Source organism: Oryza glaberrima, chromosome 2, assembly GCF_000147395.1.
Source record: "Oryza glaberrima chromosome 2, OglaRS2, whole genome shotgun sequence".
NCBI lineage: Eukaryota > Viridiplantae > Streptophyta > Magnoliopsida > Poales > Poaceae > Oryza > Oryza glaberrima.
In genome coordinates this window covers 7,376,993-7,389,858 of record NC_068327.1, presented here as the reverse complement: position 1 = coordinate 7,389,858, position 12,866 = coordinate 7,376,993, and positions in this window count along the sequence as shown.

The window sequence follows — 12,866 nt, the reverse complement described above, 5'->3', positions numbered from 1 at the left end:
TACAATTGATACGTAACTTTTAAAAATCTCATGGTAACATGTTATTTTTGTGAACCGAAGATCATAATACCGAATCTCCTCACTACGATGCCACCGCTGACCTCCCTCTACACGCCGCTGCCCCTGGTGCCGCGCACCGCAGCCACCACCGCCCCCGAAGCCACTCCGCCGTGTGACGCCGCCTCCGAAGTCCCGCGCAGCAGCCGCCACCACTCCGCCACGTTATGGCGTCACCGCAGCCGCTGGCGTGCGGTGCTCCGCCGCCGCCGACGACCTCTCCCTCTGTGCGCCGCTCGCAAGAGATTAGAGAGAGATAGGATTGGCCTGGATAGGGTTGAAGTGTGTCGAGGGTATTTTGGTCAGTTTAAATAGTAAATATTTTTTTTCTTTTTTCTAATTGAAATCCTAACGGTGTAATGAAAAGAGGGTTAGACGGGGTGTTCGATTTTGAAAAACGTGGTCAAATAAGCAAACGCGTCGATCGGTTCCATGGATCGGTGGCCGGGTGGGCATCCCTGCATCCAACTATGAACTACCAGTGCCCATCAGGTTGGGAGTTTCGGATTTGTCCTCCCCCACGTCTCGGAAATTAACGATTTGACGAAAAGAAAATTTTTGGATGTCACATCGGATGTTTGATCGGATATCGGAAGGGGTTTTCGGATATAAATGAAAAAAACTAATTTCATAACTCGCATGGAAACCGCGAGATACATTTATTAAGCATAATTAATCCATCATTAGTACATATAGGTTACTGTAGCACTTATGGCTAATCATATACTAATTAGGTTTGAAAGATTTATCTCGCGATTTATATGCAAACTATGCAATTAATTTTTTTTATCTATATTTATTGCTTGATGCATGTGTCAAATATTCGATGTGACGTTTTTAAAAAATAAAATTTGGAACTAAACAAGGCCATATATAACGGGCGGCAAAGTGATCGATCGAGGTGATTATTTTTCCTTATCTTTTTTCAAAGAGATAAAGATGATCTTAACAGAGAGAGAGAGAGAGAGAGAGAGTAGCGGTACGTAACCTGGGGCGAGTGTAACGCATTAGATTCGGAGATGGGTTTTTGCCACATGGCGCCCACCTCGTTTAATTTTCACTTGTGTAGAGTTTTTTTTTTTTTTATGGAGGGAGTACTGTCATCTCGTCAAACAAAACGGTAGGCAGGCGGGTTTGACCGACGGCGCCCTTTCTAATTCCGTGGAGTCCCAGTCACGTCACGGCATGCGCATGCCTAATCTGTACACCGAGCTTTAGGTGGTGTTTGGGTCCACGGACTTACTTTAGTCTCTATATTTAGACAATAATATAGACAATAATTTAGAGTATTAAATATAGACTACTTACAAAACTAATTATATAAACGAAAGCTAATTCACGAGATAAATTTTTTAAGCCTAATTAATCCATAATTAGAGAATGTTTACTGTAGCATCACACAGACTAATTATGGATTAATTATGCTCAATAGATTCGTCTCGCGAATTAGTCTAAGATTATAGATGTGTTTTATTAATAGCCTACGTTTAATATTTATAATTAGTGTATAAGCATCCGATGTGATGGTCTTAGCCAAACAAAACGACAACTTGTAGTAGGCAGCAAGCTACCGTTACAAAAGGACAACCCAATCCGGGGGTATGGATGCAACTGTCTTTATCTCCTCTATTAGTAGTATTGTAAAAAATAGCTAGGTGGCCTGTGCAATTGCGCGACTAGCACCTAAACAAAATCATATATTTTTAGTATGATTTTACTTAAAATTTATTAAATAGCTATCTCGTTGTCATAAGGCTTTGAAAGACCAAACCTTATCATCCCCGTATTTCTAATTATATAGTTTTCAAAAGTAACACTAGCTGCTACCCCTTACGTCTGTCATATCTTCTTTATTTGCTTGCTTGATTTACTACTATTTCTATTCATTCTTCTTGAAACCTTCAAAAATTAGATCTTGTAGTTTTTAGAGCTTATTGTCTCGTTAGGTTTCATTTTTATAATTTCTAGAAGTCCCGTCAAACGCTGCCATTATACTCCTTTACGGCTCGTCCACAGTCTTTTATCTTTATTGTCATTGGGATTTTAAAAATCGAACATAATTATTGTTTGGTTTTATGTTTTTCCTTTCTAGAAGTCCTGCCAAACCGTCAACGGCTTTGGCATTGTACTTCTGTTAACGACCAAATTTGGTAATATCAGCATCGGAAAGGAAGATTAGATCTAAGCGGAATCAAAGATAAGATTATCGCGGAAACAGAGTAAGAATCGGCTGGAATCCGGATCGGCTACGACTGGGATCGGCTGAGTCCGAGTTAGACTATGTTAAGTGATACAGCCGATTCCGACAATACGACTTGGTGTACGACATCGGGTCGAGTTGATATGCTTCAAGATAATTGCCACGCATGGATAGAGTCCTGGGAAGGCAATTGTATCTATTAATTTGAATATTTTATGTAATTTCCTTAGAGATATGTTTGGGCAAAAGTCTGCCGCAAAGGCTTATGGTATCTTAAAGTTTGTTAGAGATAAGAGTCGTGTCCGATATGGACATAGTTTGTAATTCTCAGGTATGAATAGACCCCGAACCCCATGTAATTAATTAATATACACGTTCAATACAATCTCGGCGCATCGCCACCCTTTTTTGCTTTCGTTTTATTTTGACGAGTTCTTGCTTTCGGGTTGAGCTGCATCGGTTTCGATTTTCAACAAGAGGTAAAACTTGTTATGGCGGCTTGTATTCTCAGGATTAGTACTTCCATCTTTATGATACTCTAATCTTGTTTATGTAATTCGTCGAGTTATCATATATGTTGTATAATTTGTGGCAATATCGTCACAGGGGCGAAGCTATAGCCATCTATCGGGGTCCACTGACCCCGACGATTTCTTGTGTACGTTTCTTACTCCACTTAATTTTACCATGTATGACCCCGGTCGATAAAAACACTAGACCCCGGTAACCATGATTTGTTATAGCCTGATTAATTAGCAACTTGAAACGACACGTTTGAGATTAGCAAGCAACAAATAGGAATTAGCTAGCGCTAATGATTATACGTCAGCCCAAAGGCCCAATATACATTTTGGTAATCTTAGCAGTGAGTATTTGTGCATTTAATGTCTACTTTGTTTACATATTAATTATGTCCGGTTTTTAATAATTTCTCCGTTTCAGGTTATAAGTCTTTCTAGAATTGACCACATTCATATAGATATTAATGAATCTATGCATAATATGTAGATTCATTAATATCTATATAAATATGGGCAATGCTAGAAAGTCTTATACCCTGAAACGGAGGTAGTATAATTTATAGACATGTCCGTGCCAATGGTTGCTCGTAGCATTATTTAATATATGGATTTTCATCCTCGAGGGGATATCCCCTCATTGTTTGCATGTCATCTAAATAGTTATAAAAAAATTGACAACATAGGTTGATAAGAAATATATCACTCTACGAACATGCAAAATCAAATTTGACTTCTACAAGTTACAAAAAAAAAAATAAACTGAAAATAGTTATCGTACATTCGCATTTATATTTGTTATTTTTGTTTCAATTTGTAGAAGTTAAATTTTAACTTGCATATTTGTGGAGTGATATATTTCGTATTAATCTAGCTATTTAGATGAGATGAACGAAACGAGGGATATCCCCTCGAGGGATGAAATTACTTTCCCCGTTATTTAGTTTTCTGTTGGGTCTGGTTTTTCCCAGTTTTTTTTCTTTCAGGGTGGATGATAAATTCTGTTTTTATGTAGTAGAGATAAAATAGGCAAGCAAAGTATTATGGAGCGATTCTTGAAACCCCCCCCCCCCCCCCCGCTATTTTAGAAGATCTAACAATGTATCATACACTAAATTAGTATTGACCCCGTCGACCATTTATCCTGGCTTCGCCCCTGTATCGTCATCTAACCTACAATCGGCTAACATCTGCTAATAGAGGGCAGCCGATTAGGTTAGGATATTGATGTTGGTTTAGATTATATATGATATCTACCACCATATGAAACTTCCAATGGCTTGATTGTCTAGATATTGCGCTTCTTTTCATACTTATAGCTGCATCAGTTGTTTGATCTTATGAGTCGTGATTAAAATCTCAATATCTAGCCTGCTTCTTGGTTGCCGATTAGGGTAGTATCGGGATTTCAGCCAATCTTACCTGATTTAACTATATTTGCTTTATATGCTTTACTGACATGTTAAATCTGCCCTTTATGTCAAGATCTTATTGCATTTAAGTATATTAGGCTTTTGTTTGGTATATTTTGCTTGGTTTAATATTTTAATATAGAGTTGTATCGGAGTATTAGCCGATACGTGCTAGATCTATTTGATCGGCTATGCTATGAACATATATAGTCTTGTTGTTAGTATATATTTCAATCTAAGTGATTTATACTGTCTCGGTATGGCGACCGATCTATCCCAATCACTTGATTAAGTATATATCGACATAAGGATTATATATTGTTAATATCTACAGCCGATCGAGTAGATTTAGTTCTTTATTATCTACCTATAACTGTCGATCGATGCATATATGACATCGGCTCAAAGATAAATGATATGTCATCGGCACTTAGCCGATCGGCTATCGTTTATGGATTTAACCACGTTTTCTTTGCCTTTGTTTCTTGTTGACTGCAGGATCAAATCAACTGGCACGCTAGCATACCCGAAGACGAGTTTTGGACCTGCACTGGAGTTAAGCAGATATCCCAGGCCTCGTGTTTTTCATCGACAACTTCTTTATGGCTCGCATTCTGCATCCCTTCTTTATTGCCATTGAGATTTTAAAATCGAACATAATTATCATTGGGTTTTTTTTTTACTTTTAGAAGTTCTAAACCTTTAAAAATTAGGCCTTGCAGTTTTTAGAGTTTATTTTCTTGTTGGGTTTCTTTTTTTATAATTTTTAGAAGTCCCATAAAACGATGCCACTATACTCTTGTACGGCCCATCCGCCGCCTACTCTTTATTGTCATTGGGTTCTAAAAATTGAATATAACTATCGTTGGAATTCATTTTTTATTTTCCAGAAGTCCCGCCAACGTCGGCAGCTCTTCAACTATAATCCTATACACCCCGCCCGCTCCTTCTCCTTTTTATTGTCATTGAGATTTTAAAAATCGAATATGATTATCAATGGGGTTTATTTTTTTTACTTTCTAGAAGTTCCAGCAATCGCCTTGCACGTTTGCTTCACGGCCTGCCTGTTGTCCTTCCTTTTAATCGTTATTAGGATTCTATTTGGTGTTTATTAACAAATTTTATATGTCATATCAACCGCCACCACTCTACTCCTTTATACGCATGTTACTCAATTTATCTCTTCATGTGTTTTAGATGGTCTTTTCTTTCAATAGTCTTTATTTTTTATCACCAATTTTAGTTATTTACAAATTGTATTCCTAATTGAAATCTTTTTTTTCTTTTTCTAATTTCAGAAATTATTTTTCAAATTTTAATTAATACCGTATAGTGTTCTTTCAATATTTTTATTTTTTATTTTTGAATTTCAGTTGTTTCAAAATTGTATTCCTACTTGAACTCTCTTTTATTTTTTCAAATTTTGGATATTGTTTTATTTTTTTATTCTGAATTTTAATTAATCTCGTATTGGGTTCTTATATGGACTCTTCTCTCAAGATTCCTTAGTTTTAATTCGAATTTCAGTTATTTTTAAATCGTATTCCTACTTGGACTCTTCTTTTCTTTTTCTAATTTCAGATTTTATTTTTTTATTCCAAATTTTGATTAATCTCGTATTGTGTTCTTATATGGACTCTTCTTTCAACAGTGCTTATATTTAATTCCAAAATTCAGTTATTTTTAAATTGTATTTCTACTTGGACTCTCCTTTTCTTTTTCTCCGATTAATGTGGGAATTTCTAGCCCCCTAGTAAACGTGGTGCCTCCTTTCAAAGCCGCGCAATTGCGCGGCTAGCACCCATATAAAATTATATATTTATTTAATATGATTTTACTTAAAACTTATTAAATAGTTATCTCATTGTCTTAGGATTTTGAAAGACCAAACCTAATCATCCTCATGTTTCTAATTTTATAGTTTTTAATTGTCACACAGTTGCTACCCCTTACTTCTGTCATATAATTCTTTATTAGCTTGCTCGATATACCACTATTTTTATTCATTCTCCTTGGAACCTTTAAAAAATGGATATAAAAACTTATAGTTTGAGTTTATTGTCCAGTTGGGCTTCTTTTTTATAGCTTCCATAAGTCCCGTCAAACGCTGCCATTATACTTCTCTACGACCGTCCAATGCATCTTCTCTTTATTGTCATTGCTATTTTAAAAATCGAACATAATTACCGTTTTGGTTTATTTTATTTTATTTTATTTTTATTCTGAATTTTGATTAATCTCGTATTGGGTTCTTATATGGACTCTTCTTTGAATAGTGCTTATATTTAATTCTGAATTTCAGTTATTTTTAAATTGTATTTCTACTTGGACTCTCCTTTTCTTTTTCTCCGATTAATGTGGGAATTTCTAGCCCCCACAGTAAACGTGGTGCCTCCATTCAAAGCCGCGCAATTGCGCGGCTAGCACCCATATAAAATTATATACTTTTTAATATGATTTTACTTGAAAGACCGAACCTAATCATCCTCGTGTTTCTAATTTTATAGTTTTTAAATGTCACATAGTTGCTACCCCTTACTTCTGTCATATTATTCTTTATTAGCTTGCTCGATCTACCACTGTTTCTATTCATTCTCCTTGGAACCTTTAAAAAATGGATCTAAAAACTTATAGTTTGAGTTTATTGTCCAGTTGGGCTTCTATTTTATAATTTCCATAAGTCCCATCAAATGCTGATCTACCACTGTTTCTATTCATTCTCCTTGGAACCTTTAAAAAATGGATCTGATCTACCACTGTTTCTATTTATTCTCCTTGGAACCTTTAAAAAATGGATCCAAAAACTTATAGTTTGAGTTTATTGTCCAGTTGAGCTTCTTTTTTATAATTTCCATAAGCCCCATCAAATGCTGATCTACCACTGTTTCTATTCATTCTCCTTGGAACCTTTAAAAAATGGATCTGATCTACCACTGTTTCTATTCATTCTCCTTGGAACCTTTAAAAAATGGATCCAAAAACTTATAGTTTGAGTTTATTGTCCAGTTGAGCTTCTTTTTTATAATTTCCATAAGTCCCGTCAAACGCTGCCATTATACTCCTCTACAACCGTCCAATGCATCTTCTCTTTATTGTCATTGCTATTTTAAAAATCGAACATAATTATCATTTTGGTTCATTTTTTTTACTTTCTAGAAGTTCCGCCAAAACGTTAGCGACTTTATCACTGTACTTCTCTATGGCCTGCCCGCTGCCGCCCTTCTTTATTGTCATCGAAATTTTAAAATCAAACATGATTATTTTTGGGGTTTATTTTTTTATTTTTTGGATGCCTGAACCTTTAAAAATTGAACCTTATAGTTTTTAGAGTTTATTATCTTGTTGGGTTTCATGTTTTTTATAATTTTTAGAAATCCCGTCAAACGCTGCCACTATACTTTTCTATGACTCGTCCACCGCATACTATATATTATCATTGGGATTGTAAAAATCAAACATAACTATCGTTAGAATTCATTTTTTACTTTCTAGAAGACCCACCAACCATTGGCTGCTCTGCAATTATACTCCTATACGATCTGCCCCCTATCTCTCATTTTTATTGTAATTGAGATTTTAAAAATCAAATATGATTATCATTGGGATTTATTTTTTTACTTTCTAAAAGTCCCTGCCAACTGTCTTGACCAATTGCTTCACGACCTACCCGTCGTCCTTCCTTTTAATCGTCATTAGGATTCTATTTGATTATCAACCGCCACAACTCTGCTCCTCTCTAGGCTTATTACTTAATTAATCTCGTCATGTGTTTTAGATGGTGTTTTCTATCAATAGTCTTAATTTTTTATCAGCAATTTTAGTTATTTATAAATTGTATTCCTAGTTGATATATTATTTTTCTTTTTCTAATTTCAGAATTTATTTTATTTTTTGTAATGTGTTCTTTTGATATTTTATTTTTAATTTCAGTTGTTTTAAAATTGTATTCCTACTTTAACTCTCTTTTTAATTTTCCTAATTTCGGATTTTATTTTATTTTTTATTCTGAATTTTAATTAATCTACTATTGGATTCTTATATGTGCTCTTATTTCAATTTTGCTTATATTTAATTCCGAATTTAAATTAATTTTAAATTGTATTCTTACTTGAACTCTTATTTTCTTTTCTTTTATTTAATTTCAATTTTTTTATATTTTTATTCCAAATTTTAACTAATCTCGTATTGGATTGTTGTATGGACTCTTATTTCAATATTCCTTATTTTTTAATTCCGAATTTCAGTTATTTTTAAATTATATTCCTACTCGAACTCTTCCTTTTCTTTTTCTAATTTCAAAATTTATTTAATTTTTATTCTGAATTTTAATTAATCACGTATTGGGTTCCTATATGGACTCCTCTTTCAATATTGCATATTTTTAATTCCGAATTTTAGCTATTTTTAGATTGTATTCCTACTTGAACTCTCCTTTTCTTTCTCTCCGATTAATGTGGGAATTTCTAACCTCCACAGCGAACGTGATGCCTCATTTCAAGGCTGTTTTAATAATATAATAGATAGATAGATTAGTATAGGGCCCCCGTAAATTACGCGGCTAGTATTCTTATCCTTTCTCTCATATAATAACATATATATTTTCTTATTTTATTATTAGAATTTCTTAAAATAACAACATATTTAAATTTTGTACTAACTTGACCAAACTATCCATGTGTAATATTCATATTGTGTTGTATATACGTGATACTACCTCCGTTCCAAAATATATCAATTTTTAGCTATTCGTAGCTAAAAATGCTTACATTTTAGGACTGAGGGAGTAGTTCTTAATTATTTTCTAATACCAAACTTTTGTTATTTTAAAATTATGTTTGTATATGGACTTTAGACTCCTTTTTCCAACATTCTTTGTTTTTTTAATTATGAATTTCTATTATTTCTAAATTTTACTCCTATATTTCCTATTTTAGATTTAAAATTTTTAGCGACACCGCCAGTGATGCCACTCCCCTCTGCCAGATCTGGGAGGAGAGGGAAGGAAGGGGAGGGGAGGGGAGCCAGAATCCATACAGGGGTTGACCGCTGCCTGCCGGATCCCGCGTCTCCACCGCTAGAGGGGCCCGCTGTGCACGGTAGAGCGTGGAGGAGGCCGCCGCGCGCCGTCACCCACCCCTTCCGTCGCCATCGCCTACGCCCACCGCCGTTGTCGCCGTCGGGAGGGAGGAGAGGAGAGGAGAGAAATAGGGGAAAATTTGAAGTGGGTAAGAGGGAAAAGAGGGAGGGGCATTTTTACGTGCGGACTTCTTAATAGGTCCGCCTGTGAAAAATATGCTCATTTTCGCGTGCGGTCCATTTAATAGATCTGCACGCAAAAATCGATTTTTCCGTGCGGTCCTCTTAAGGAGTCGCACACAAAAATGGAGGACGATTTTACAGACGCGACCAATTATGATCCGTCTGCAATCTAAATGGGTCCCTGTATAGGAAAATCATTTTTTTAGTGGGACTACCTAGGGAATCAAAATAGATCCTACTCTTGAACTTACTAGAGGATGCCCCGCGCGTTGCTGTGGGACTTGGTTAACATCAATTTGTTAGATAAGAGATATAATCTCAAGAAGAAATAGAAGAAACAAATAGCTTTCTTGGAGAATTTTTTTAGCAGCCCTATCAAAAATTTATAGATAATTTAGGTAGCACATATCAACTGAAGGAGCGTTCAGCCATAAAACTCTTTTATGCGGATTGACGGACTGGATACATGTAGATGTGTGTGGAGATAGGCCGATGTGTTCATGTGGGCTACATTTGGCATTGAGGAGGCGAAGAGACTCACTCGGTGACTAATGGGTTGGGCTCTATACTGCATTCCATCCAACGTCTGAGAAGCAATCTAATACATTCATCCAACGGTTCACAATTTGATGATGACGTGAAAGCACAAGGTTTGAGCTTTTGGCTTTAACTTTATAGAAAGAAGGGATAACTTGAGGAGCCTAAAAAAATTTTTAAAAAAAGAGAAAAAAAAGGGTACGGTTTTGGTTGTTATCAACTGATGATAAGCCATTGATTGATGTGTTGAATTGTACTACATGTATGTGCTTCTGAATTGGTATATTACAAAATAGAACCTGATGAGGAAATACAAAACATCAAAACAATTGAATTTGCTCAATGCGGTTACGAAGAGAACAACGACGACATGGTAATGATCAGCATTTGCATGGGCAGCATGGACATGCGTTGCATATCGGACTTGACCCTGCAAGAATCGTTTACATGTCGGTGAAAATGACTAACGATAAATAGAAGCAGAAGTTATGAATTCCGTATAAAAAATGAATCGAGAATTGGCTGTAAGCATGATTAAAAATATAATAACTATTCAATTTTTAGAATATTTTTTGATGAAAAACATTAGGAGAGGCTACTAGTAGTACTGGACTATATATATTAATTAAATTGGGAAAGTAATTTACACATCTACCTAAGTGAAAATTGAAACTCAATAAGCAACCAAAATGAGTCATGCCATCTATCAAATAATGGCAGTTGGATTCACAAAATGACAAAATACCAAACAAATGACAAAATACCAAACAAGAATTCTAGCCATCAAAATGAGGAGTACGTCTTCTAAAAGGGGTAAAATATATAGTGAGTACCGTAATTTTGACAATTTGACCCTTTTAAAAAACTTATTTCGAAATTGAACCATGCCAAAAACTAATTACAAAAATAGGCTGTTTTCTCAGCGCCATAGAGATTGGCGCTGAGATATAACATCTCGGCGCCACTATCATTGGCGCTGAGATATCATTCCAGGTGTCGCGGATTTTACACGTCATCCGAGGACAGCGCCAAAGTATTTTGCGCTGATCTCTGTTCAATTTACAAATATTAGCTATCTACAAGCTTCCTTTGCACTTAAAGAGAAGATAGCTTGGTGGAGAACTCTAGGTGCTAAATACTGAGGTAATGGGTTAGATCCTCAGCCACGCAAGTTTTCCCATCTAAGTACAAGCATCTTTTGCTGTTCTATTTAAAAATCTCACATGTTTTTCAAATTCATTTTATTTTTAAATATGGATGTTTTTTAAATTTATTTTATTTTTAAATATGGAAGGAACAAAATTATGTATGCAGTATTTATAGCTTAGTTTTTTAAATTTATTTTATTTTTAAATATGGAAGGAACAAAATTATGTATGTGGTATTTATAGCTTAATAGTTGGTATAAATTTACATCTTTCAGTTTTTTTTCACCCTCTATTTTGCTACATAATTATGTAGATCCTAAAAGGAAAAAAAACAAAAATAAGAAGCTACAGGGTTCGATCCCTTGACCTATAGTTATGAGAGGCAGCCCTTCACCACCAGGATAGACCTACCATACAGTAAGAATGTACATGCATGATATTTATACAAACTAGACCATGGCGCTGACATCACATGACGTGTGATTTATGTGACACGTCGGACCGCATCTCAGCACTAAAGAAAGTGGCGCTAATATGTTGTAGCTCAGCGCCAAGTACGATGACGCGAGAAAACAACTTATTTTTGAAATTAGTTTTTTGACACGGCTCAATATCAAAATAAGCTTTTTCAAAGGGTCAATTTATCAAAATTACGGGAGTAGGAAAAGGCTGAGAACACTCTTTGATGAAGTGGTTGCCTCACATTAGTCTCTCAAATAGGCCTAATGGGCTGGTTTGGTCGAACAGACCAAATGGTCCTTTGGACCATATGACCAATCAAATAAGTAATAAGTTCATCCAAGGTCCCTTAACTTGTCGACGAATCCGATTTTCATCCTTCAACCAGAAAACCAGATACAATGGGTCCCTCAACTATCAAAACCGGTGCAATATAGGTCCTATGGCGTTTTGGACGGCGGTTTTAGCTTACGTGGCGCCTACGTGGCTAAATTGACCCGGTCTTCATCTGACGTGGCATAGATGTGGCATTGACGTGGCAATTTGATTTGGAAATTAATAAAAAAAGAGTGACCCCACATGTCAGCTACACTAAAAGAATTAATTAAAAAATGGTGGGTCCTACATGGGCCCCACTTGTCATTCACTCCCCTCATCTTCTTCCAACACGGCCGGCCGGTGGCGGCGGAGCCAGGGATGACCTCGAGGACGAGGACGCCGGGGAGCTGCGCCTGGACGGGGACGCCGACGGTAAGTGCCTAGACGTAGACGATGAGGAAGGCGAAGAGGAGGTCGGCATCCCCGTCCAGGTGCAGCTCCCCGGCATCCTCGTCCTCGAGGTCATCCCTGGCTCCGCCGCCGCCGGCCGGCCGTGTCGCCGAACCGCCGGCGCCTGGAGAGAGGAGAGGGGAGATGGGGAGAGAGGAAGAAGATGAGGGGAGTGAATGATAAGTGGGGTCCATGTAGGACCCACCATTTTTTAATTAATTATTTTGGTGTAGCTGACATGTGGGGTCACTCTTTTTTTATTAATTTCCAAATCAAATCGACCTCCTCTTCGCCTTCCTCATCGTCTACGTCCAGGCACTCACCGTCGGCGTCCCCGTCCAGGCACAGCTCCCCGGCGTCCTCGTCCTCGAGGTCATCCCTGGCTCCGCCGCCGCCGGCCGGCCGTGTCGGAAGAAGATGAGGGGAGTGAATGACAAGTGGGGCCCATGTAGGACCCACCATTTTTTAATTAATTCTTTTGGTGTAGCTGACATGTGGGGTCACTCTT